Here is a 24,223-nt window from a genome sequence, read left to right on the forward strand (position 1 = left end):
CAAAAGCAGCTATGCTACCAGCTGAGCAAAAGATGACACTTGACAACAACCCAAAAGTTTGCAAAGTCAAAACCAAAAGAGTCTGGCTTTAATTTAAGTTTGAAAATGAAAGAAGATTGTGTTGAATCAAGTAGGAGAGGCCCTGCTGCTTGTAATCACATCCATGGCTTCCCTTAAATCCTGACCAAACTTGCTTGGGCCAGATGCTGGAGCACATCTTCTGTGTTCATGTCTTCTGTATCTTAAGAGTCCAGCCACAAGACACAGAGGGATCCAGGGCCATGTGTAGCATGGTGCACAAGTGAAGTCGCTTACTCCTGATAGAAGAGAAAGTTAAGACATAGAGACATAGAAAACTGAAGATGCTGGAATCTTGAGCAAAACATCACATGCTGGAGGACCTCAGTGGGCTAGGCTGCATCTGCAGACGGAATAGACAGAGGATAATTTGGGTTATAACCCTTCTTCAGATATGACAAGCACTGTCTGTCCATTCCCTCCACAGATGCTGCTTGACCTGTTGAGTTCTTCCAGCACTTGGTGTTTGTAGATAGGGACAAAGCTTTGTCTTCTGCCAAAGTTCCCACTGAACTTAAATATTTCTGTCACTCAGGCACTTACAAAAAAAAAAATAGAAATACATAATTTAAAAGTATATTGGGTTTTTTAAGTAGGTTAATGTAATTATAAAGCATGTAGAAATAATTGAAACTAATACACAATTGTAATAATATATTTTACCACCTCCTAAATTTTTGGTCTTACATTTCCTGTTAATGAGTTCTGAAATCAAGCAATTGATTTTCTCCGAGTCAATTCTCTAGTTGAATGCTGGAGAATGTCAGCAAGAATCTGTCAACAAGTTCCATGCTTCCACATTGAAGTAATACTGGATAACTATGCATGCAATGTACAGGTAAATGGTTGAATGCACTTGGATGTGTTTGGAGCTATCAACCACAACCTGCAAGATTCATCTCACTCTCATAATATTTGCCAAAACAAAATAATTCCCAAATGTCCTCCACAGGGGGCTGCTATACTCCACAAGTCATCCTGCTTTATACTAAGATTAACCAGAACAATTTTGTGCAGTCAAATATAAATATGTTATGTTCTGTGATGTACAGAAACAATGCATGTTGAATTAATGGATAATACCACAAAGAGGAAAGTCAAGCAGGGAAAATCACATGCCATAAGGCAGCCTACAAGTTAGATGGGCACTTCTTTACAGGAGCGTAATATTTCCACTTTGTTTTTTTCCTGAATTATCCAGGAAACTCAGGCACAATAAATATCCAATCTACTTTTCTTACGCCCTATTAAAGCAACACCTGTGTTCAAGTGTGTGTGAAGTTGTGCGAGTAGAGAATATGCAGTTTATGTAGGATCTTTCATCTATTAAGAAGAATAAGTGAAAAATCACAGCCTGAGAGCTACAATTTCCCATGATATGCTCTATACAAGAATAGCTCCCAAATCATGGCACCATTTCATAGCAAAATTCTTGTAAATTGTTACTCGAATGTTTGTAAACCATTAGATTATGTTTTCAGTATATACTTTAAATATTATTCAATATAGTTTACACAAGTTACCTGTATAATTTTCTTTAATTTTCTAGGTAGTTAATTAGAACATGATCATTTAATATTCTTAATTCTGTACTTAAAACCATACATGTAAACTACTGCATTATTGTAAATGCTGAAAGATACATCAGTGAAGGCTGGATGTTGTATGCATTTCAATGTTGATTTTTGCAACTATCAATAGCCAGTAAAATAAATTCTTAGAATAAATGCAAGGCCATTTAAGACTGAGGTGAGAAAAAACGCTTTCAACCAGTGGGTTGTGAATTTGTGGAATTCCCTGCCACAGAGGGCAGTGAAATCCAAATCACTGCATTGATTTAAGAAAAAGTTAGTTAGAGCTCTAAGGGCTAGTGGAATCCAGGGATATGGGGAGAAGGCAGGCACGGGTTATTGATTGGGGGCGATCAGCCATGATCGCAATGAATGGGGTGCTGGCACGAAGGGCCGAATGGTCTCCTCCTGTACCTATTTTCAATCTTTCTATGTTTCTATGTTTCTAGTATTTAGAACCTACTGTGGTCTTTGATATATTCAGATATTTTCACCATCCTTCTCAACGAATGTTCTTTGATTGAATTCTGGAAAACTGCCATCTGATAAGCATGTCAAGCAATAGATTAGTACAAAAGTGATTAAAAAACAATGCATTCGGATAATGTCTTCATTTTTCCATTGGACTGCTTCACTCTGATATCTATTAAAAAGGCTGATGGCTATGTGTGCAACTGAACATGATTGCTGTATATAAATGGGCCTTAATTTTAATTCTCATTGGTTGGGATACAAGAGAAGAGTTAACGCATCAGGATTAGGCATTACAACCAAACTAATCCCAATCCATTATCTTTATATTTTAAAGAAAATATGTCAAGTTTTGGATAAAGCTGCAGCAAAGGCCAAATGAAGAAATATTTTTTTAAGAATTCTGTTTAAGACATCACATTTCAACTGCCAATTAAAAATTACAATAGGTGAAGCCTCTAGAGTCCAAGATGAGAACCTCTCACTTCACCAGATAAATAGGTCTTTTATCGCACAAATGGAATAGTAAGGAATTTTGAGGTCCATGTAAATCAGTTGGCCCTCTCAGAAGTCTCGCTGTCTTCCCAGATCTTACAACCTCTTTGTCCTTTTAGATTCCCGTGTATGTTTCTGAGTTGATACTAACTTTTCAACTCGGTTCTGCTCCAAGTACATAGCCAAAGAGTCTTCCTGCTGGGGTTCTACCAACAGATTGTTAGGGAGTCAAAACTTTGAGTTGCATCCAGGCTTACACATGTGAACTAGGGGTTGGAAATAGAATTTGTAGAGCACCCATAATTTTCTCAATCATTGTGTATTTAGCTTTAATCAAAGCATAGTGTCTATATTCCAATCCACCAGGGCTCCCTGATAATATCAATTTGTGGTATCTGAAGAATAATAAGCCTGAGTGTCATGGCTTCCCCATTTCTGGGAAAATACTACACAAAAAGGTCCTCCTCTCTCCCCCACTCATTTTACAGCTAAAAATTCAAATGAGATCAAGAATTTCATATATTTAAAGCAATGAAGACATTCTAGGATTCCTTTAATAAAATAACGTATTATTTGCTTAGGATTTGTTAATCCTTTCAAGTGTAATTTGTGTTTATCGCCAGGTATTGGCATCTTAATGAATATGCAAGAATGCTTCAATGAATATTTTAATTGGAGAGAAGATTGAGCTAATTATGCTGCATGTGAAATTTACACTTCACATGTTAAACACATTGCTAACATTTATATTCATGTGTTAACAAATTTGATATAAATGATGATTACAATGAGAGCAAAAAACTGCAGTATATATAATGGAACATTTGGGATAACTGCTACTATTTGTTTTAATGTATTTGTTGGGGAAAGTATGAGTGGAGAGATGTAGAAGAGGATAATTTTGGTTTTATATCAGGGTGATTAAGGGTGGTCCATCTGGTTCATGTTTTATTTTTGGTTTTAAATCTTTAAAAAAAGTATAGCTGGGTTGCCAAAACATGTTCTGGTTGGTTTAAGATTGTTTTTTCTGAGAAGTTTCGTAAAGTACTAAAATGTAGAAGTGATACAAGATACAAGATAGTTTTAATTGTCACGTGTGCCTAATGGCACAGTGAAATGAATTTCCATACAGCCATACATTAAAAATCAACAGGACACAACACACTATAGAGTTGACATAAAACATCCCCACACAGCAGAATCAAAGTTCCCCACTGTGTGGGAAGGCACCAAAGTCAGTCTCTTCCTCCACTATTCCCCGTGGTCAGGGTCTCCCCAAGCCCTCCGCAGTTGCCGCTACGGGCGGCCCGATGTTCAGGACCGCACGCCGGGGTATTAAAAGTCCGACGTCGGGGCTGCGGGACGTCCTCAGCGGCGTGGACACAGAGTCGGCCCCCTCCTACCGGAGTCTGCTGCTTCCAATGTCCGTAGGCCGCGCCGGGTGGAGACTGCTGCTGTAGGCCCTCTACAAGGCGCCCCAGGACTCCTCGGTGTTGTTCAGCGCCGCCCGCGTTGGAAGCTCTCCGCACCAGAGCTCCTCGATGTTGGAGCAACGGCTCAACGCTCCGGAGCTCCAAACGGCGACCCAGGTAGGTATCGCCCGCTCCGCGGTGACTCCAGCGCTGCGCCGCCGCTGTAGCAGCCCTGGTCCGGTTCCCGGTCCCCGGCAGGAAAGGCCGCTCCGGTCCAGCTGGTAGGCCGCGAGGTGGGGGGCGAGGACGCGACTCGGAGAAATAGTCGCGTCCCCGCCAGGAAGAGACTGGGAAACGGTTTCCCCCTTACCCTGCCCCCCTCCCCCACATAGAAAAGTTAAAGTTCCCCCTAACACAACACTTTAGTCTAACTAAAAATAATAAAAAAGACAGAAAAAACAGACAGGCTGTAGGTAGAGGCTGCTGCCAGTGCAGCGCCCTGGTGAGTGTGCGAGTGGGTGAGTGAATGAGTAGGTGTTTGTGTGTTTGTGTGTGCGCATGTGCCCAGAGCTGTGCGAGAGTCAGGGTGAGTTGGTGCCAGGCCTCCACCTCGGTAAAAATACATGATTACTGTCTTTTTCTTTACTTGCTTGATAATTGTATTTCATGATAATTATATTTCATGATAAATTTATAAAACTAACATTTTTTCCTATGGCCCGCAAAAATATGCCAAATATATAATGTGGCCCTCATGCTGAAAAGCTTGGAGACCCCTGTTCTAAATGTCCTACAAGTGAAATGAATGGTCCTGCACTGTATTTGCACATGTGATATCATAAAATATGTTAAAACCTCTTTTGCATCTGCAAGACATGTGTGAGCTTATTATGATTAGATAAAAAAATAGGCATTTCAAAATCTGTAAGCGTCATTTTATGTAAGAGTAGGAATATAATTAAAAGTTTGGTTCAATGCTAAATGGATTCAATGGCTAGAATTTCAGAGACAGAACACAATGTACAATTATATGGCACATTTAACATTACGAACCAATGGTGAATTTCTTGACACCTGCATTTATATTATAGTCTTTACAAACTCAAGACACTGTAGAACAGTTTGCAAAACTACTATCTACTTATAAAACAATGCCACTTTTGACAAGTAGAGATTTGTAGTAACTTGTGCACATAGAGCAATGACCTACATACAGGAATCAAGTTGTAAAGTCTCTTTGTTTTTTTAAATGTCAATTGAATATGATTCTCTCTCCAAATTGTGACAATATCTTGAGGTGGGAAAGATATTTGTTGGAATCAATTATTAATGAAGAGGTAACAGGGCACTTAGAAAAGTGCAGCATGATTAAACAGCCTCAATATCGTCTTATGACAAGGAAATCGTGCTGAACTATTTTTCTTTGACTTCTTTGAAATTGAAGCAATTGGGGCAGATAAAAAGGGAGCCAGTGAATATAACAAATTTGGATTTATGACAAGCATTCAATTAGACACCACATGAAATGTGGCCATTCTTTAACTGTGACTTCACCTTTGCTATCATGGACACAGTTCCTGACTGCATCTCATCAATTTCTCACATCTCTGTTCTAACCCATCCCTTCTGGATAATGACAAGGTAGAGTTCCAATGGTTCTCCACATTCACTGCCACCAGGTTCCACGAACAAAACTTCAAAATCACCACTACCTTAATGAGATTCAACCATCTAACACATCTTCCATTTATCTCTTTCAGCATTCACAAAGGACTGTCCATTTTGTGACTATTTTGTCTGTTTCACCATTTCTACAAAATGTTCCACGTTATAGGACTTTCCCAAGCAACCACAGGCGATTCCACACCTTCTCTGTTATCTTAATCCATAGAAACATAGAAATAGGGTGCAGGAGGAGGCCGTTCGGCCCTTCGAGCCAGCACTGCCATTCATTGTGATCATGGCTGATCGTCCCCTATCAATAACCCGTGCCTGCCTGCTCCCCATATCCCTTGACTCCACTAACCCCTAGAGCTCTATCTAACTCTCTCTTAAATCCATCCAGTGACTTGGCCTGCACTGCCGTCTGTGGCAGGGAATTCCACAAATTCACAACTCTCTGGGTGAAAGTTTTTTCTGACCTCAGTCTTAAATGTCCTCCCCTTTATTCTAAGACTGTGGCCCCTGGTTCTGGACTCGCGCAACATTGGGAACATTTTTCCTGCATCTAGCTTGTCCAGTCCCTTTATAACTTTATGTTTCTATAAGATCACTCCTCATCCTTCTAAACTCCAGTGAATCCAAGCCTAGTCTTTTCAATCTTTCCTCATATGACAGTCACGCCATCCCAGGGATCAGTCTCGTGAACATACGCTGCACTGCCTCAATCACAAGGATGTCCTTCCGCAAATTAGGAGACCAAAACTGTGCACAATATTCCAGATCTCACCAGAGCCCCATACAACTGCAGAAGAACCTCTTTACTCCTATACTGAAATCTTCTTGTTATGAAGGCTAAAATTCCATTAGCTTTCTTCACTGCCTGCTGTACCTGTAAGCCAACTTTCAGTGACAGTAAAAGGACGCACAGGTCTCGCTGCACCTCCCCCTTACCTAACCTAACCCCGTTGAGATAATAATCTGCCCCCTTGTTTTTGCCGCCAAATTGGATAACCTCACATTTATCTATATTATACTGCATCTGCGATGCCACTGCCCACTCACTCAACCTGTCCAGGTCACCCTTCAACCTCCTAACATCCTCTTCACAGTTCACACTGACACCTGGCTTTGTGTCATCCACAAACTTACTAGTGTTGCTCCTAATTCCCTCTTCCAAATCATTAATATATATGTTAAACAGTTGCGGCCCCAACACCAAGGCTTGCGGCACTCCACTCCACTCCACTGCCTGCCATTCTGAAAAGGACCCGTTCATTCCTACTCTTTGCTTCCTGTCTGCCAACCAATTTTCTATCAATGTCAACACCCTACCCCCAAAACCATGTGCTCTAATTATAGTCACCAGTCTCCCGTGAGGGACCTTATCAAAGGCTTTCTGAAAGTCTAGAAACACTATATCCACTGGCACCCCTTCGTCCATTTTACTTGTCACATCCTCAAAAAATTCCAGAAGATTAGACAAGCATGATTTCCCTTTCATAAATCCATGTTGACTTGGACTAATTATTTTACTGCTATCCAAATGCTCCATTGTTTTAATAATTGATTCCAGCATTTTTCCCACCACCAAAGTCAGGCTAACTGGTCTGTAATTCCCTGTTTTCCCACTCGCTCCTTTCTTGAAAATGGGATAACATTAGCTATTCTCCAATCCACTGAAACTGATCCTGAATCTATTGAACATTGGAAAATGATCACCGATGCGTCCACTATTTCTAGAGCAACCTCCCTGAGGACCCTGGATGCAGATCAGGCCCAGGGGATTTATCATCCTTCAGTCCCATTAGCCTACCTTAGATCCTCTGTCCTCCAGTACATCTGGGAGATTGTTTGTGTCTTCCTTAGTAAAGACAGATCCGAAGTACCAATTCAACTCTTCTGCCATTTCCTTGTTGCCCATAATAATTTCACCCGTGTCTGCCTTCGAGGGACCCACATTTGACTTTGCTACTCTTTTTCCCTTAACATATCTAAAGAAGCTGTTACTGTCCTTCTTTATATTCCTGGGCGGCTTCCCTTCGTACTTCATCTTTTCAGCCCGTATTGCCTGTTTTGTTTCCTTTTGTTGTCCAATGAAAGTTTCCCAATCCTCTGGCTTCCGGCTACTCTTTGCTGTGTTATACATCTTTTCTTTTAGTTTTAGTCTATCCCTAATTTATCTTGTCAGCCACGGTTGCCTCCTACTCCCCTTAGAATCTTTCTTCCTTTTTGGAATGAAATAATCCTGCGTCTTCCGGATTATGCCCAGAAATTCCTGCCATTGCTGTTCTATCGTCATTCCTGATAGGATCCCTTTCCAGTCTACCTTGGCCAGCTCCCCTCTTATGTCTTCATAGTCCCCTTTGTTCAACTGCATCACTGATACGACCGATTTAACGTTCTCCTTCTCAAATTGCAGATTAAAACTAATCATATTATGATCACTGCCTCCAAGCAGTTCCTTTGCCTCGCATTCTCTTATCATATCTGGTTCATTGGACAACACTAAATCCAGAATTGCCTTTTCTCTGGTCGGCTTCATTACAAGCTGCTCTAAGAATCCATCTCAGAGGCATTCTACAAACTCTCTTTCTTGGGGTCCGGAACCAACATGATTTTCCCAGTCTACCTGCATATTGAAATCCCCCATCACCACAATGGCATTACCTTTGTTACATGCCAGTTTTAACTCCTGCTGCAACTTATATCCTACATCCGGGCTACTATTTGGGGGGTCTGTAGATAACACCAATTAGTGTCTTCTTGCATTTACAATTCCACAACTCAATCCATAGTGACTCTATCTCATCAGTCCCTATGTCTCGCAAGGGACTGAATTCCATCCCTCACCAGCAGAGCTACCCCACCCTCCTCTGCCCACTTGCCTGTCCTTTCTATAAGATGTATACCCCAGAATATTAAGTTCCCAGGCCCGATCCTCCTGCAGCCACGTCTCAGTAATCCCCACAATGTCATATCTACCAACCTCTAACTGAGCCTCATGCTCATCTACTTTACTTATACTTCGCACATTCATATGCAATACTTTTAATTCCTTACGCATCTCACCTTTCACATCAATCCCCATTACACTTGGCCATACTCTCCTATCCCTTTGTGAGCTTCCTTTCCCATTAATCCCTACTACAATCCAGGGACCCAACAGCAGTAATTCACTTACACTTCTTCCAATCTAACGTGCTGCATTCTGTGCTCACTGTGTAGTTTCCTCCACACTGTGGAAACAAAATGCAAATTGGATGAGTACTTCCTAGAGTTCCTTAGTTTAGTCTTTGAAGGAACTCATAGCTTCCAGTTACTTGTCTCTTTAATTCTTAATTCCTCTCCCATTTGGGTGTATCTGGAAATTGTTTTCTCCACTATTCTTCATCTTGCATTTGCATACTTTACAATCTTTGGGTTTCACTAGCGAAATCAACAATTTTAGATAGTATATTTTCACTGCATGCATCAGATCGACCAGTTTTGCAGTTGCTCATCCTTTCATATTACTAACACAGTTTGTCTCTCTCTATTACACTGGCCGACATGCTAGGTATTTTGGACTGCTTGTACCTATGTTTCACATAATTTGCATTGCCCTTTACTTCCTCCCTCTTTCTACCAGTTCTCATCAATTTATCAACTGGATGGTTTCATCGATGCTTAACATTGTGGCCATTCTGCACTCTCCCTGAAGTAGTATATTTGTTTCTCTTTCTTGAGATGATGATATGTAACATGCTGATTTTTTGGGGGCGATTTGGACTGTTGTATCACGCAACAGATTACTGCATGTGTTCATAGGTTGTCTGAAAACAGGCAGTAAGTGTAAATGGATCATTTTCAAGCTGGCAAGCAGTAATGTAGTTTGCCTCGGGGAGGAATACGTTAGATATTTAAAAGGTGAGTAATATTGAAGATAGTCATAGAATCATAAAATCATAGAAATGTACACCACCTCGCCCATACTATCCATGATATCTACATACACTGATCCCATTTGCCAACATTAGGCATGTATCCCTCTACGCTCTTCCTATCCCAATACCTGTCCAGAAGCCTTTTAAACATTGTAACAGTATCTGGCCCCAGTACCTCCTCGTGCAACCCATTGCCAACATTCACTATACTCTGTGGGAAAGCTTACTCCACTGATCTCCAGTTCTGACAGTATAGCATTATAACTCAAACACAATTTTACCTCCTGGAGACCAATTACTTTTTTTATAAGTGAGGGTAAAATTACTTTATGGAAAACTAAACTGTGAATGGTGTTTGTACAAATACTCTGACCAATTGTAGGCTTCCATTTTGTAGTTGTGTTATCATATTCATCGGAAGCATTGCCTAGACATTGAGGTGTGCAACAAGGTAAGGCTATTTACTTTTCGTTTTCAGGTTTCTATTGTTGAATACAGGTAACTTTTTTTTCTTTGTTTCTTTACTTCACTGATGTGAACCTCCTATGCAATCCTGTTCTAGCTAGTCTGAGCCTTTGCACTGCTGAGAAAGGTGTTTCTCCCAAGGCAGTTTTGGAACAAAACAACCTGTTGGACTGCATAAAATATCGTAATAAATTAGCAACAGAACTCTGTATGACAATTCATTTTTTTAATAGACAGCACATTTACAGTACAAAACTAGTGTCTCCTTATCACCACCCAATGTACAGTGGCCATTTGCACCAATAAAACAAACACTGTTCCATGCACATCAGTTATCACATAAGCATAGTATTATAGAGTTAAAATGTTATGCCAAAATCAGACAAGATCTTTGTTTTATCTTTTGCAGAGATGATAGACACTCTTTCACTCGTGTAAAGTCACATATACTGATAGTAACATACAGAATTCGAGATTTACATCTTTCACACTCAAAGAACAATTTAAATTTATACTAATATATCATATCTGCACTACGGAGCAGGTTTATCAAAGTATGATGAATTTCCTGGATAAGGTTCAAGAAAAAAAAATGAGTTATGTTTGTGTTTTTTAGAATAAATATTTATAGTAATATAGAAAACTTCAAGAAAAGGGGAGCAAAGTTCATTTGAAGATTTAAGAAATCATTTTATTTCCACTCTGATATCACATATATTTACTCTAATGTGAAATAAAAACATAATTCTTTGGCAATAATTACTCTTTTTCTACACCAATCATTTTAATATCATAGAAACATAGAAAATAGGTGCAGGAGTAGGCCATTCGGCCCTTCGAGCCTGCACCATCATTCAATATGATCATGGCTGATCATCCAACTCGGCATCCTGTACCTGCCTTCTCTCCATACCCCCTGATCCCTTTAGCCACAAGGGCCACATCTAACTCCCTCTTAAATGTAGCCAATGAACTGGCCTCAAATCATAATTGCAAAATAGATGCAGCAAAGAGGTATTAAGTTTGGGAAGAAAATAAGTGAATTCCCTTTACTTGCAAAGACTTAGCATAAAAAATGTGGTGGTGTCAGGGTACAAATCCATAAATCACTTTAACTAAATACATATGACCATAATTAGACAACATCCAAGGGATTCTTTTTTTTTGGCGTTGGAAATGAAAAGCAGATAGTTTATGATGTAGCTTCAATGAAACTTAGTTATAGACTACAGACTGCAATTCAAATAACATGTACAGTTCATGTCTTTACATTATCAAATAATCAGAAAGACTACAAAAATAAATTCACAAGGTTGATATCTGAGTGTTAGGTTGTGTTAACCTGAAAGAAACTAATTGGCAAGGTGCCTTTTCTTGAGAAAAAATAAATGACTTAAAAGTGTGGAGTTTGCAACGTGGAGCAGTCTTACTGAGGTGACGTTGGACAAATTGTAAGGAAGAGCAAAATTTGTGAGGAAGAGCAAAAAAGTCCAAACAAAAATGTAAACGCTGTTTAATAAATTCTTGTGCTGCTGTTATTTATTCATTAGGTTGAGCTTAGATTCAATTGAAACAGTTTATAAATGAGCTTGTTAATTAAATAAATTTAAGGAAAAATATATACAGAATATTTCACAATCCTTTCAGGATGTATCAATGTGCTATAATCCAATCAAGTATTTTAGAAGTGTATTCATTGTTGCAATGTAAGAGCTAAGAAAATATATGAGATAATGTAAACCAAGAGATTGCATATCCTAGAAATGCAATTGGAGTTATAGAGGTTGAATAGAAATATTCTAGCCATTTATTATTACAGAAATTGGTTTTGATGAAAGGGCCAGAGCCTGAAATGACAACGGTGTCTTTTCCCACAGATGCTGCCTAACCTGCTTAATGTTTCCAGCATGTTCTTTTTCTATGTAAGAATTGCAGCATCTGTGTTTTCTTTAACTTCTGCAATTGATCACTAAGGCACGCAGTATCCATACATGGATGCTGGGTGAGGCAGATTCTTCAGCTATGCTTTCATCCTGGGGATACCCAAACAGAAAATAGCAGCTGTGTCCGGCAATGAATCTGAAGCAAAACTTCAGTGAAGAATCTCATTCTGAAAGGTGAACAGTACCACAGTGAACTGGGGCCTCCACATGCCAACAGGATCTGGATCCTGGCTTAGAAATGAAACCATTACCCGCTCCTCAATAGAAACCAGACTGGGCGTCAGAAGGGGAAACCTTTTACACCCAACAAGCACCATCATAGTATCATATATGAATGTATATATTCCAGCAGGTTTTATTTAACACATACAGTTGTAAAGATTTCTCATATATCAAAGGGTGGAACGGTGGTGCAGCGGTAGGGTTGCTGCCTTACAGCACCAGAGACTTGGGTTTGATCCTGACTATGGATGCTGCCTGTATGGAGTTTGTACTTCTCCCTGTGACCACGTGGGTTTTCTTCGGGTGCTCCGGTTTCCTCCCACATTCCAAAGCCGTGCAGGTTTGTAGGTTAATTGGCTTCTGTAAATGCAAATTTTCCCTAGTGTGTAGGATAGTGCTAGTGTATGGAGAGATCACTCGTCAGCGCGGACTAAGTGGGCCAAAGGTTCTGTTTCCATGCTATATCTCTAAGGTCTAAAGAAAACTATACTAAAAAGGTCTGAAAATTGACATGAGGCCATTTAGCATTATCAATATTGAGCCGTCACACAGAACATTACCTGGGCCTTCTACTTGGTTTAATACATTCCCATGTCACGTTTGATTGTAACGGAGGGTGAAATTATAGTGCCTACTGATATAAACTGTCAGAATTGCTTCAATAATACCTAAAATATTTTTTTTCTTTCTAATACTTTTGCTGCAATCAACCATCTTTAAATCAATAACTACACTTTATTCTGATCATTATTGATATTAAGTATATACTTCTACTAAGTCTGAAAAGCATATTTAATCTGCATTGATTATATCATGTGCACCCATGAATTGGGTTTGAAAATAAAGTGTCATGCTTATTTTATTTTCTGTATGCAGCCTTTTGAATTTGACAACCCATGATGAATGTTGTGGTGCCTGGACAGCAGTCCTGTACATAATGCCTAGCCAGCAGCCCTGTACAGCTAGCTTCAGGATGAGTGGCAGCACATACAAAGATACAGAAGTATATGAAGCACCAGATGCAAATGGACCCCTAAACTGACGGGAAGGGGTGATTCTGTAAGGTTTTCAATTGGAGGGCTGGCCCCACTTCATTTCTGTCCCCTCAGTTTAACAACAGCTAGAGTTGACACATCTTGTGCAGTCCCAATAATTTGAAATCATTCGCCGGACTTTGTAGAACTGCGAGGTGAAGCTAAATTGTTTATTTTCAACAACTTCATCTCAATTTGCATTTCAATTAGTATTATCAGTCTGAAGAAGGTTCTGACCTGAAATATTGTCTGTTCATTCTCTCCACCACCTGACCCGCTGCGTAATGCCAGCACTCTGTTTTTCTCAGTTGTCATGATTGTTTTTAGTGAATTTGCATAAGTTGAACGTGTTCTTAAAAAAAAAAAAAAGCATTGTTCATTTTTGACAGTTTTACAGTAATATCAATGTCACTTATTGTCCAATACATTGAGGAAGCGTTTACAAATTTGCGCTGCCAGGGTGAATGGTCCAAGAGTGGCGACTCAATCAGTGCCATCTGAGCCGTAGTAAGTGCTCCTGGACTGGTGTTCTCTCGAATGACAGCACCAATAAAGACTCAATGACTTTGGAGGCTTTATAGCAGCAGAAATTAAATGTTTGTTGGGGATTTGAGAACTATATTAGATTTTGTTTGAATGGCAAGTTGGTATTTTTCTTCCAATCTTATCTTCAGCGCAGTTCTTCCCATCAATCATAAGGAGAGGGCTCAGGAAGTATGTGTTGAGATCTCTGCAAACTTTCTCACAAATTAATTGAGGAAATGCCAAAGCACGATTCTAACTACATTTTGTTCCTATTTGACAAAACTTGCTTTAATTAAGAATTTGATCATGAAGTACAGCAGGGATTAAAGGATCAACTTCAGGCATATGGACTACCAAAATAATCCTGCACCTATCAGAAAAATGTAATAAAAAACAGAGAAGGCCATTCAGCTAATTGACCCCATTGCTCTATTCACAGAAAATCACAGACATGCTGTAAAAAATTGCCATGAAATGTAAACGCACCTCTCATCAAGGTGCGTCAACAGTTTATTTAGATTTCAGTGCATTGCATAAATATTAAATGAACAATCAAAGGAAATGCAAATATAATTAGGTTTTTGAGAGGGTGAAAGTGGGTGGATTTTTTCCAAATGGTCCAAAGTGGACAAAACTTCCATTACAATTGGCAAGTTTTCCCTTCTCTTTAGGCACTGGAAGCATACAATGTATCTCTTCACACTGTAGAACCAATTAATAATAAGGATATCAATTGAATATTTTGAGTGCATTTTAGCTTTGCGTTATGGGAAGTAATTTTTCATGTATGGTATATTTTTACACAAATAAATTCACAAAGAAAGACATGGCCCATGCTTATTTTTTGTTAAATGTGTAGATATTTAAAGAATCAAAATATTTACTTTGTCCATCTTTAGATCCCTTGTTCACTCAGTTGCTATGTCTTTTGGGCTTATCGTAGATCTTTTTTATCAGATGACTAAAAAAGGTTCTGCAGCTGACCAGAGCTCATCTCTCTATCCTATTAAGATAATTGTAAGAATCTGAGGCAGTGAAGAGTGTCTCAGAACTCAAGCCACAGTTCCAGCAGTATTATGCTGTGAAATTAACTCCTTATTCTTGATATAGAGGGTCTGTTCCACTTGGATGACCTAATACGCGAGTTCTGGCGAGTTTGCCCTCGACTCATACGCTCAGCAGGGTCGACACGAGGTCGTAGGAGGTCTTCGTAACTCTCCTTCATGCTCGAGAGTGGTCTCCGCGTACTCAAGGCCTCAGCTAGGTCGCGGCGTTTTTTTCAATATGCTAAAAAATACCTTTGAGTAAAAAAATGTTGCCATGGGAAAAAAATTGATTTTTTTTTTACTCGTAGGTTTAGTCGTAGTAGGTCGCCATGTTAGTCGTAGGTAATCGAGGGTAGTTGTAGATAGTCTTCATCATAGTCGAATGGAGGTCGAAGGAGATCGAAGGAGGTCGTCTTCACTCTCCACTCTTCGATGTCCAATTTTCCCGAAGTTAGTTGTAGCTAGTCGAAGCTGGTCTTCAACATAGTCAATGGAGGTTGTCTACATAGTCGAAGGAGGTCTTCAACATGTCATTTTTTCAAACTCTTCTAAACTCGCCAATTAGGTCGCCCAAGTGGGACAGCCCCTTAACTGTTCTCAGAACACCAATGTGTGCTTCCCTTCTGTCCTCTATAACAGATTAGCAGTTTCACCTTTGTTATCATGTCTTCTTAAACTCTTTTGTTTTTTTTATTTATCAACTAAATGTACCTTAGTTAAGCTATTTATTATTCAATATGTAGCTCTATCTAGCAGAATGACATTGAACTTCATGAAATATTTCACACAACATACCCTTGCAATAATATTTATAGATGTTCTTTATACCTCTTTCTGGACTTCCACATGATTTAGCATTTTGCCAGCCAGAAATACATTCAAGAAGATAAAAAGATCAGATTGTATAGTTCTCAAGAGGAGCATGAAATTGAGAGGTAGATATAGAAGTAAGTCACAAATTCAGAAATGTTATTTGAGGGTATTAATTTGAAAATTAATCATAAATTAAGTTTGCTAAATTCACAAGCAAGCCTCTCGAGTAGAATTTCAACTCTTTGTGGCATTGAAATGGTACTGAAAAAATTATGAATCTTGTATGTAAAGCAAATGAATTTTCAATCCCATTGATATTCATAAGTATATCAATTCTGCATATTTGTGGACCTAGGAAGATGTACTTAAATTAGTGCAATGCATACCATTGTAACAGTAAATTAGCTCATTAATATTAATTGAGTTAGTTTAGTGATTGCTTAGATTTATTGCTCACACAATGTAAACACAAAGGTTGAATGCTGCTTCCAGTCAAGGGAGGTCATTAAGCGTCTCTCGTTTTGGATTGTGTCATTATTTGGTGCTACAGCGATTTGAAAGTAAAAAGCAAAGATTGCTTCATTTTCAAAAAGTTGTAAATGGAACTAAACATGTGTGATCCATATCCAACAGACCATCTAGGGTGGAAGGAAGGTAATTGATGAAGCTGCAGAAGTTAGCAGAGCCTAGGACATGACTCTAAGCAACTGCTCCAACAATGACCTGCTCTTAAGGTACTTGACCTTCAAAAACCACAACCATCTTTATTTGTACAAAGTATAATTCCAACCATCGAAATGTTTTTTTATCTTAGCACCTCTTGACATCTGTTTTACTAAGCATCCTAATGAAACCTTTGGTCAAATGCTGCCTTGGTTGGGCTCTGAAGCATTGCCAGGCATGCTACATAATAAACAAAAAGGTATTTTTTTAGTTTCTTAAATCTCAGAAAAATTAACAATCGCTACCATATTAAGGTGTTTTAAAGTCCGATTTTCTAATCTAAAGTGTGATTTTCCAGTCAGTGCATGATCTCATTCTTGGTTAATGATAAACTTTTAAGATATAGGAAGAGGCAATTCGGGTCAGTGTTTGCATTTATTGTTTCTCCAATGAGCCACATATATGTTCTCATAATGCCTGCTACTGTCTTTATTTTCAAGAAGCTATTAACCGCCCTTCCAAAAATATTCCAACAAGCATTTGCAGGAGATAACTCTTCCCTATATCTACTTAGTTAGTTAAGCTTGTTTTCTCTGACTTTTCTTCAATATATATACCCAGCCAAATCCCACCTTCCAGCATTTGATCTGTAACCCTGCAAATTTAATCTGCTCAAGTACACAAAAAACCACTTTATACAAGTGTTGATGATTTATGACTCTCCAACTCTTTCAGGCAGTGAATTCTAAATTTCTACCTCACGCTGGTGATTTTTCCCCCTTCATCTCCTTTCAAATCCTGCTCCTCATTACCTTAAATCAAAATCAACTTTAAATGCTTGATTCCCTCCATTCAGGGGAAAGGGTTCTTCAAACATTCACTCTGCCTCCTGTACAATCACATCCCCCTTCCAAAATAATGACCAGAACTGTGCATGATTTTCATGGAGAAACCTAACAAGCACTCTACTGAATTCAATTATAATTTCCATACTATTACATTCATTTTGATGGCCTCAAAGAAACCACAAGTGACCCTCTTCATATGTTCTACCATTGCGTTTCAGGAATTATGGATATGTATGCCAAAGTGCTATTCATCCATTTTTCTTAATGTCCTCCCATGTAGAGTTGTGTTTTTTTTTTTTGCCTTGTTGGTCCCCCTAAATGTATAATTTCACAATTCTCTGTAATGTAATTTGACATGTAATTTGCCAAACTCCAGTCTTCCTGACCAGGCAACTTACATTGTTCCAAAATTCAAAGGTTTCCTCCTCTTTGTCAATCACATAGACAGTTTGTATTAGTCAACATGTCCTATACCATACCCCAAACATTTAAGTCCAAATCATGAAAAGCAAAGGGATGAATATTGAGCCTTGTGAAACCCACTGTGGAATCACTGTAATAGATTTATATCATCATTCATAATCCTTCCCACTGCTTTATGGACACAAAATATCTTTGGATTTTTTTTACTTTACCAGCCAATGTTTTCTTAAGGCCTCTCTTTGCTTCCCTTAATTCCATTTTAATTAAACCGGCACGCTCACTATATGCTTCTCAGCATCCTGCTGTATTACATTATTGAGACCTCACAGAAGCTTTCATAGAAACATAGAAAATAGGTGCAGGAGTAAGCCATTCGGCCCTTCGAGCCAGCACCGCCATTCAATATGATCATGGCTGATCATCCAACTCAGTATCGTGTTCCTGCCTTCTCTCCATACTCCCTGATCCCTTTAGCCACGAGGGCCACATCTAACTCCCTCTTAAATATAGCCACTGAACTGGCCTCAACTACCTTCTGCGGCAGATAATTCCAGAGATTCACCACTCTCTGTGTGAAAAAAGTTTTCCTCATCTCGGTCCTAAAAGATTTCACCCTTATCCTTAAACTATGACCCCTTGTTCTGGACTTCCCCAACATCGGGAACAATCTTCCTGCATCTAGCTTGTCCAACCCCTTAAGAATTTTGTAAGTTTAAATAATCTTCTAAATTCTAGCGAGTACAAACTGAGTCTATCCAGTCTTTCTTCATATGAAAGTCCTGACATCCCAGGAATCAGTCTGGTGAACCTTCTCTGTACTCCCTCTATGGAAAGAATGTCTTTCCTCAGATTAGGAGACCAAAACTGCACGCAATACTCCAGGTGTGGTCTCACCAAGAACCTGTACAACTGCAGTAGAACCTCCCTGCTCCTATACTCAAATCCTTTTCCTATGAATGCTAACATACCATTCGCTTTCTTCACTGCCTGCTGCACCTGCATGCCTACTTTTAATGACTGGTGTACCATGACACCCAGGTCTCGTTGCATCTCCCCCTTTCCTAATCGGCCACCATTCAGATAATAATCTACTTTCCTGTTTTTGCCACCAAAGTGGATAACCTCACATTTATCCACATTATACTGCATCTGCCATGCATTTGCCCACTCACCCTGCCTATCCAAGTCACATTGCAGCCTCCTAGCATCCTCATCACAGCTAACATTGCCCCCCAGCTTCGTGTCATCCACAAACTTGGAGATGTTGCATTCAATTCCCTCGTCCAAATCATTAATATATATTGTAAATAGCTGAGGTCCCAGAACGGAGCCTTGCGGTACCCCACTATTCACTGCCTGCCATTGTGAAAAGGACCCGTTCACTCCTACTCTTTGCTTCCTGTCTGCCAACCAGTTCTCTATCCACATCAATACTGAACCCCCAATACCGTGTGCTTTAAGTTTGTATACTAATCTCTTATGTGGGACCTTGTCGAATGCCTTCTGAAAGTCCAGATATAACACATCCATTGGTTCTCCCTTATCCACTCTACTAGTTACATCCTCGAAAAATTCTATAAGATTCGTCAGACATGATTTACCTTTCATAAATCCATGCTGACTTTGTCCAATGATTTCACTACTTTCCAAATGTGCTGCTATCCCATCTTTAATAACTGATTCTAGCAGTTTCCCCACTACCGACGTTAGACTAACTGGTCTATAATTCCCTGTTTTCTCTCTCCCTCCCTTTTTAAAAAGTGGGGTTACATTAGCTACCCTCCAATCCTCAGGAACTACTCCAGAATCTAAAGAGTTTTGAAAAATTATCACTAATGCATCCACAATTTCTGGGACTACTTCCTTAAGTACTCTGGGATGCAGCCTATCTGGCCCTGGGGATTTATCGGCCTTTATTCCATTCAATTTACCTAACACCACTTCCCGGCTAACCTGGATTTCACTCAGTTCCCCCATCTCATTTGACCCCCGGTCCCCTGCTATTTCCGGCAGATTATTTATGTCTTCCTTAGTGAAGACAGAACCAAAGTACTTATTCAATTGGTCTGCCATGTTCTTGTTTCCCATGATCAATTCACCCGTTTCTGACTGCAAGGGACCTACATTTGTTTTAACTAATCTTTTTCTCTTCACATCTCTATAAAAGCTTTTGCAGTCAGTTTTTATGTTCCCTGCCAGTTTTCTTTCATAATCTATTTTCCTTTTCCTAATTAAGCCCTTTGTCCTCCTCTGCTGGTCTCTGAATTTCTCCCAGTCCTCTGGTAGGCAGCTTTTTCTGGCTAATTTTTACGCTTCATCTTTTGTTTTGATACTAACCCTGATTTCCATTGTTATCCACGGATGCACTACCTTCCCCGATTTATTTTTTTGCCAAACTGGGATGAACAATTGTTGTAGTTCATCCATGCAGTCTTTAAATGCCGTCCATTGCATATCCACCGTCAACCCATTAAGAATCAATCGCCAGTCTATCTTGGCCAATTCACGTCTCATACCCTCAAAGTTACCTTTCTTTAAGTTCAGGACCCTTGTTTCTGAATTAACGATGTCACTCTACATCCTAATGAAGAACTCAACCATATTATGGTCACTCTTGCCCAAGGGGCCTCGCACAACAAGACTGCTAAATAACCCTTCCTCATTACTCAATACCCAGTCTAGAATAGCCTGCTCTCTCCTTGGTTCCTCTACATGGGGGTTTAGAAAACTATCCCGCATACATTCCAAGAAAACCTCTTCCTCAGCACCCTTGCCAATTTGATTCACCCAATCTATATGTAGATTGAAGTCACCCATTATAACTGTTTTACCTTTGTTGCACGCATTTCTAATTTCCTGTTTGATGCCATCCCCAACTCCACTACTATTGTTAGGTGGCCTGTACACAACTCCCACTAGCATTTTCTGCCCCTTAGTGTTTCGCAGCTCTACCCATATCGATTCCACATCCTCAAAGCTAATGTCCTTCCTTTCTATTGTGTTAATCTGCTCTCTAACCAGCAACGCTACCCCACCTCCTTTCCCTTTCTGTCTATCCCTCCTGAATATTGAATATCCCTGGATGTTCAGCTCCCAGTCTTGGTCACCCTGGAACCATGTCTCCGTGATCCCAACTATATCATAGTCATTAATAGGTATCTGCACATTCAACTCATCCACCTTATTACGAATGCTCCTTGCATTGAGACACAAAGCCTTCAGGCTTGTTTTTACAACACTCTTACCCCTTATACTATTATGCTGAAAAGTGGCCCTTTTTTGATATTTGCCCTGGATTTGCCGGCCTGCCACTTTTACTTTTCACCTTGCTACCTATTGCTTCTACCCTCATTTCACACCCCTCTGTCTCTATGCTCACACATTTAAGAAACCCTTTCCCTTTAACTCCATCCTTCACTATCCCATTTGACACCCCACCCCCCTTATTCAGTTTAAAACCACCCGTGTAGCAGTGGCAAACCTGCCTGCCAGAATGCTGGACCCACACCTGTTAAGATGCAATCCGTCCCTTTTGTACAGTTCCCCCTTACCCCAAAACAGATCCCAGTGATCTGAGAATCTAAATCCCTGCCCTGTGCACCAGTTCCTCAGCCACACATTCAGGTCCCGTATCCCCCTGTTCCTGCTCTCGCCAACACGAGGAACTGGAAGCAAACCGGAACTGGAACCAAATCATTTTGTATCTAATTCTTCCATTTCCGTTGTATGGCATACATGAGGGGGGAGGGCTGATTGGCAGATGGGTGGACAAAGCCATGATATTGGAAGGTGAGAAAAGACTGAGATAAGGAGGTAAGGAACATTGATATGCAAAATGGATGTGGAGCCAGAAGAAGAGATATAGATAGCAGGAAAAGGGTTGTTGTTCAATCTTTAACTTTGTGGGAATGTGTCCTTCAGTCTCCCTCTTGAATACCTCCCGTTGGTATCACTGAATTTCTGTCAAATTGTTTGTTCACATAATTTATCTCCATTCAGAACTTATCACCACTTCTATCAGGTATGACCCTGATCAGTTGTCAAGCACTTGCTCTTGCTGATATCCAATACAATTTGAGGATACCTATTACTTTTACTTTCTTCCAATAAGGGGACACCTTTATTTTTTCCTCAAAACCAATGTGTAGCTTAAAGTAATGACAATTTCAACATCTTCCCCATCGCTGCATTGTATTTTTCTGAATGCAAAACAAGACCGTCAGCTTATTAATACATCTAACGAGATGTCTTTCTCTCCAGGATTGACAAACTTTTTTAAGATATCTTTCGAAGGGATGGAAACAAACAGTACACTACACTACACTAATAAATCTATTCAAATGACATGCAAATCTTTACATGTTAAAATAATTCCATAATGTTATTCATACTAAATGGGACATTGCAATATTTTATATTTGCAGGAGCAGCATATAGAGCTTACATAATTTATTTACAATACAATACAATTTATTTGTCATTGAACCTCATTGAGGAAAATGTTGTTTCTGCAGTCATGCACACAAGAAAGAACCAAGACACAACACAATTTACACACACATCCATCATAGCGCATCTCCTCCTCGCTGTGATGGAACGCAAAGACTTATCTCTCCCCTGCACTCCCCATTCCCCTCCCGATGTCAGTCAAAGCCCCCGGCGGGCGATGGTAATTGTCCCGCGGCCAATTAACCCCGCGCCGGGTGATACAAGGCCGCGCTCCGGCTCTTGTTGTTGGAGCCCCCGGCGTGCGCTAGCAACGTCCCACAGCCATTCCAAGCCACGGGGGTCCGGTCGCAGCCGCGCGTCACCACAGCTCCACCCTCTCCGAACTCGGCCAGCTCCATGATAGTAAGTAGGTCCGCAGGCTCCGCGACTGGAGCCCCAGATCATTCCTGCTGGAGGCCGCTCCACTGTGCTCGGCCCCAACGACAACGGAGACCCGACAGAGAAAAGGTCGGGTTCTCCGTGCAGGGGATAGATTTTAAAGGTTTCCCCCCACCCCCTGCCCCCCACACACATACACAAAAAAATAATATTAAAAACTACATTCAAACGAGACAAAAAGTAATAAAAAGACAGACAAACTGCAGAAGCCGTTGCGACGCGAGTCACGCCGCCCACCCAAAAACAAGGCACTATGCTGAAAATTTTAATGGTCTTTCATTTGAGAACAGTTAATGTTTAATTCCTGTTGATAAAGAACATTTTCCATTTAATAGGTTCCATTTAATTTTCAACTATGTTAGAAGCAGGTCTAGATGTAGACATACATAGATGTAGACACAAGGTACTGCAGGTGCTGATTTACACCAAAAAAGACACAAAGTGCTGGATTAACTCAGCGGGCCAGGCAGCATGTGTGGAGAACAATGGACAGGCTAGGTTTTCCTTCTTCAGACTGATTGAAGTAGTGGGGAGAAAGTTTGGAGAGAGGTGCTATTCATCCAGTTTGTGTGTGGCTTCACTCCAGGAATGTAGGAGGACCAGGACAGAAAGATCAATATTGGAATGGGGAGATAAAATAGTGTGTTGCCGGGAGATCCATCAGGACTGGGTGGACCAAGCACAAGTGTTCGACAAAACGGTCGCCTATTTTATGCTTGATTTGATGATGTAGAGGAGGCCACATTGGGAGCACCAAATGCAGGAGATGAGGTTTAGAGGATATGGATATGAACCTCTGCTTTATCTTCAAGGGTTGCTGGGATCCCTGAATGGATGTGAGGGAGGAAGTTTAGAGGCAGGTGTTAGATCTCCTGTGGGTGCAGGGAAAGGTTCCTGGGGAGGGAGCGGTTCGGATGAGAAGGAATGAATGAACCAGGGAGTTGCAGAGGGAGTAGTCTCTATGGAAAGCAGAAAGGAGTGGGGATGAGAAGATCCGACTGGTGCAGGGCTCACTTTGAAGGTGGTAGAAATGTCAGATAATGATGTGTTGGATAGAGAGGGTGTGTTCCATTTCACTTAATATTTTATACCAGCATATGGGAGAGCAGATTTTATCATTGGACGCCTTTTAAAATAGTCATGGCATTTTTTATGATTTGCAAATTTTGAAGGGTGGTATCTGCATTGGCATGAGCTGTATGCAAGAGCTTTATGCAAATACGTTCAATCTAGAATAAGAAAATACGCAAATTTATACCAACATTTGTAGGACTCACAGTAGTTAACTGATCATGGTATATCACACTGCAGTTAAAAATAATGGAGGTGGGTGCAGGTGTAGAGTTTTGGTTCTTGGAAGCTATTTTTTTAAATGTCATACGTGTGCCAGAGATTTCACTTCAATATTAAAAAGCCGAGTGCAATTGTGATGATGATTAAAACCATAGAGTGATACAGTGTGAAAACAAACCCTTTGGCCCAACTTGCTCACACCGGCCAACATGTCCCAGCTACACTAGTCCCACCTGCCAGCATTTGGCACATCCTATCCATGTACCTGTCCTATCCATGTACCCGTTTAACTGCTTCATAAATGTTAGGATAGTCCCTGCCTCAACTACCTCCTCTGGCAGCTTGTTTTGTACATCCACCACCCTTTCTGTGAAAAAGTTACCACTCAGATTCCTATTAAATCGTTGCCCTATCCTTTGCAGCTCCCAGGCGGGCAGTCGCCGTCTCTC

At 40.2% G+C, this 24,223-nt stretch overlaps 1 protein-coding gene across 5 annotated transcripts in view; it reads right to left on the minus strand.

Annotated features, from left to right (window-relative positions):
* slitrk6 (SLIT and NTRK-like family, member 6) overlaps positions 1-24,223 on the minus strand; it is a 49,547-nt gene that overhangs the window by 14,025 nt on the left and 11,299 nt on the right. Inside the window, exons 2-3 of one of the 5 annotated variants that reach the window (XM_055636799.1) lie at positions 13,514-13,628; positions 8,871-8,925 (exon numbers count right to left, since the gene is read on the minus strand). The exons of 1 other annotated variant lie outside the window; for it this stretch is intronic. The gene's annotated coding sequence lies outside the window, so the exon portion shown is untranslated. Of the gene's footprint in view, positions 1-8,758; positions 8,821-8,870; positions 8,926-13,513; positions 13,629-24,223 lie in introns of those variants that run through there. 3 more of the 5 variants (XM_055636800.1, XM_055636801.1, XM_055636798.1) reach the window with 3 other exon arrangements.

This window comes from Leucoraja erinacea, chromosome 6, assembly GCF_028641065.1.
Source record: "Leucoraja erinacea ecotype New England chromosome 6, Leri_hhj_1, whole genome shotgun sequence".
Taxonomy (NCBI): domain Eukaryota; kingdom Metazoa; phylum Chordata; class Chondrichthyes; order Rajiformes; family Rajidae; genus Leucoraja; species Leucoraja erinaceus.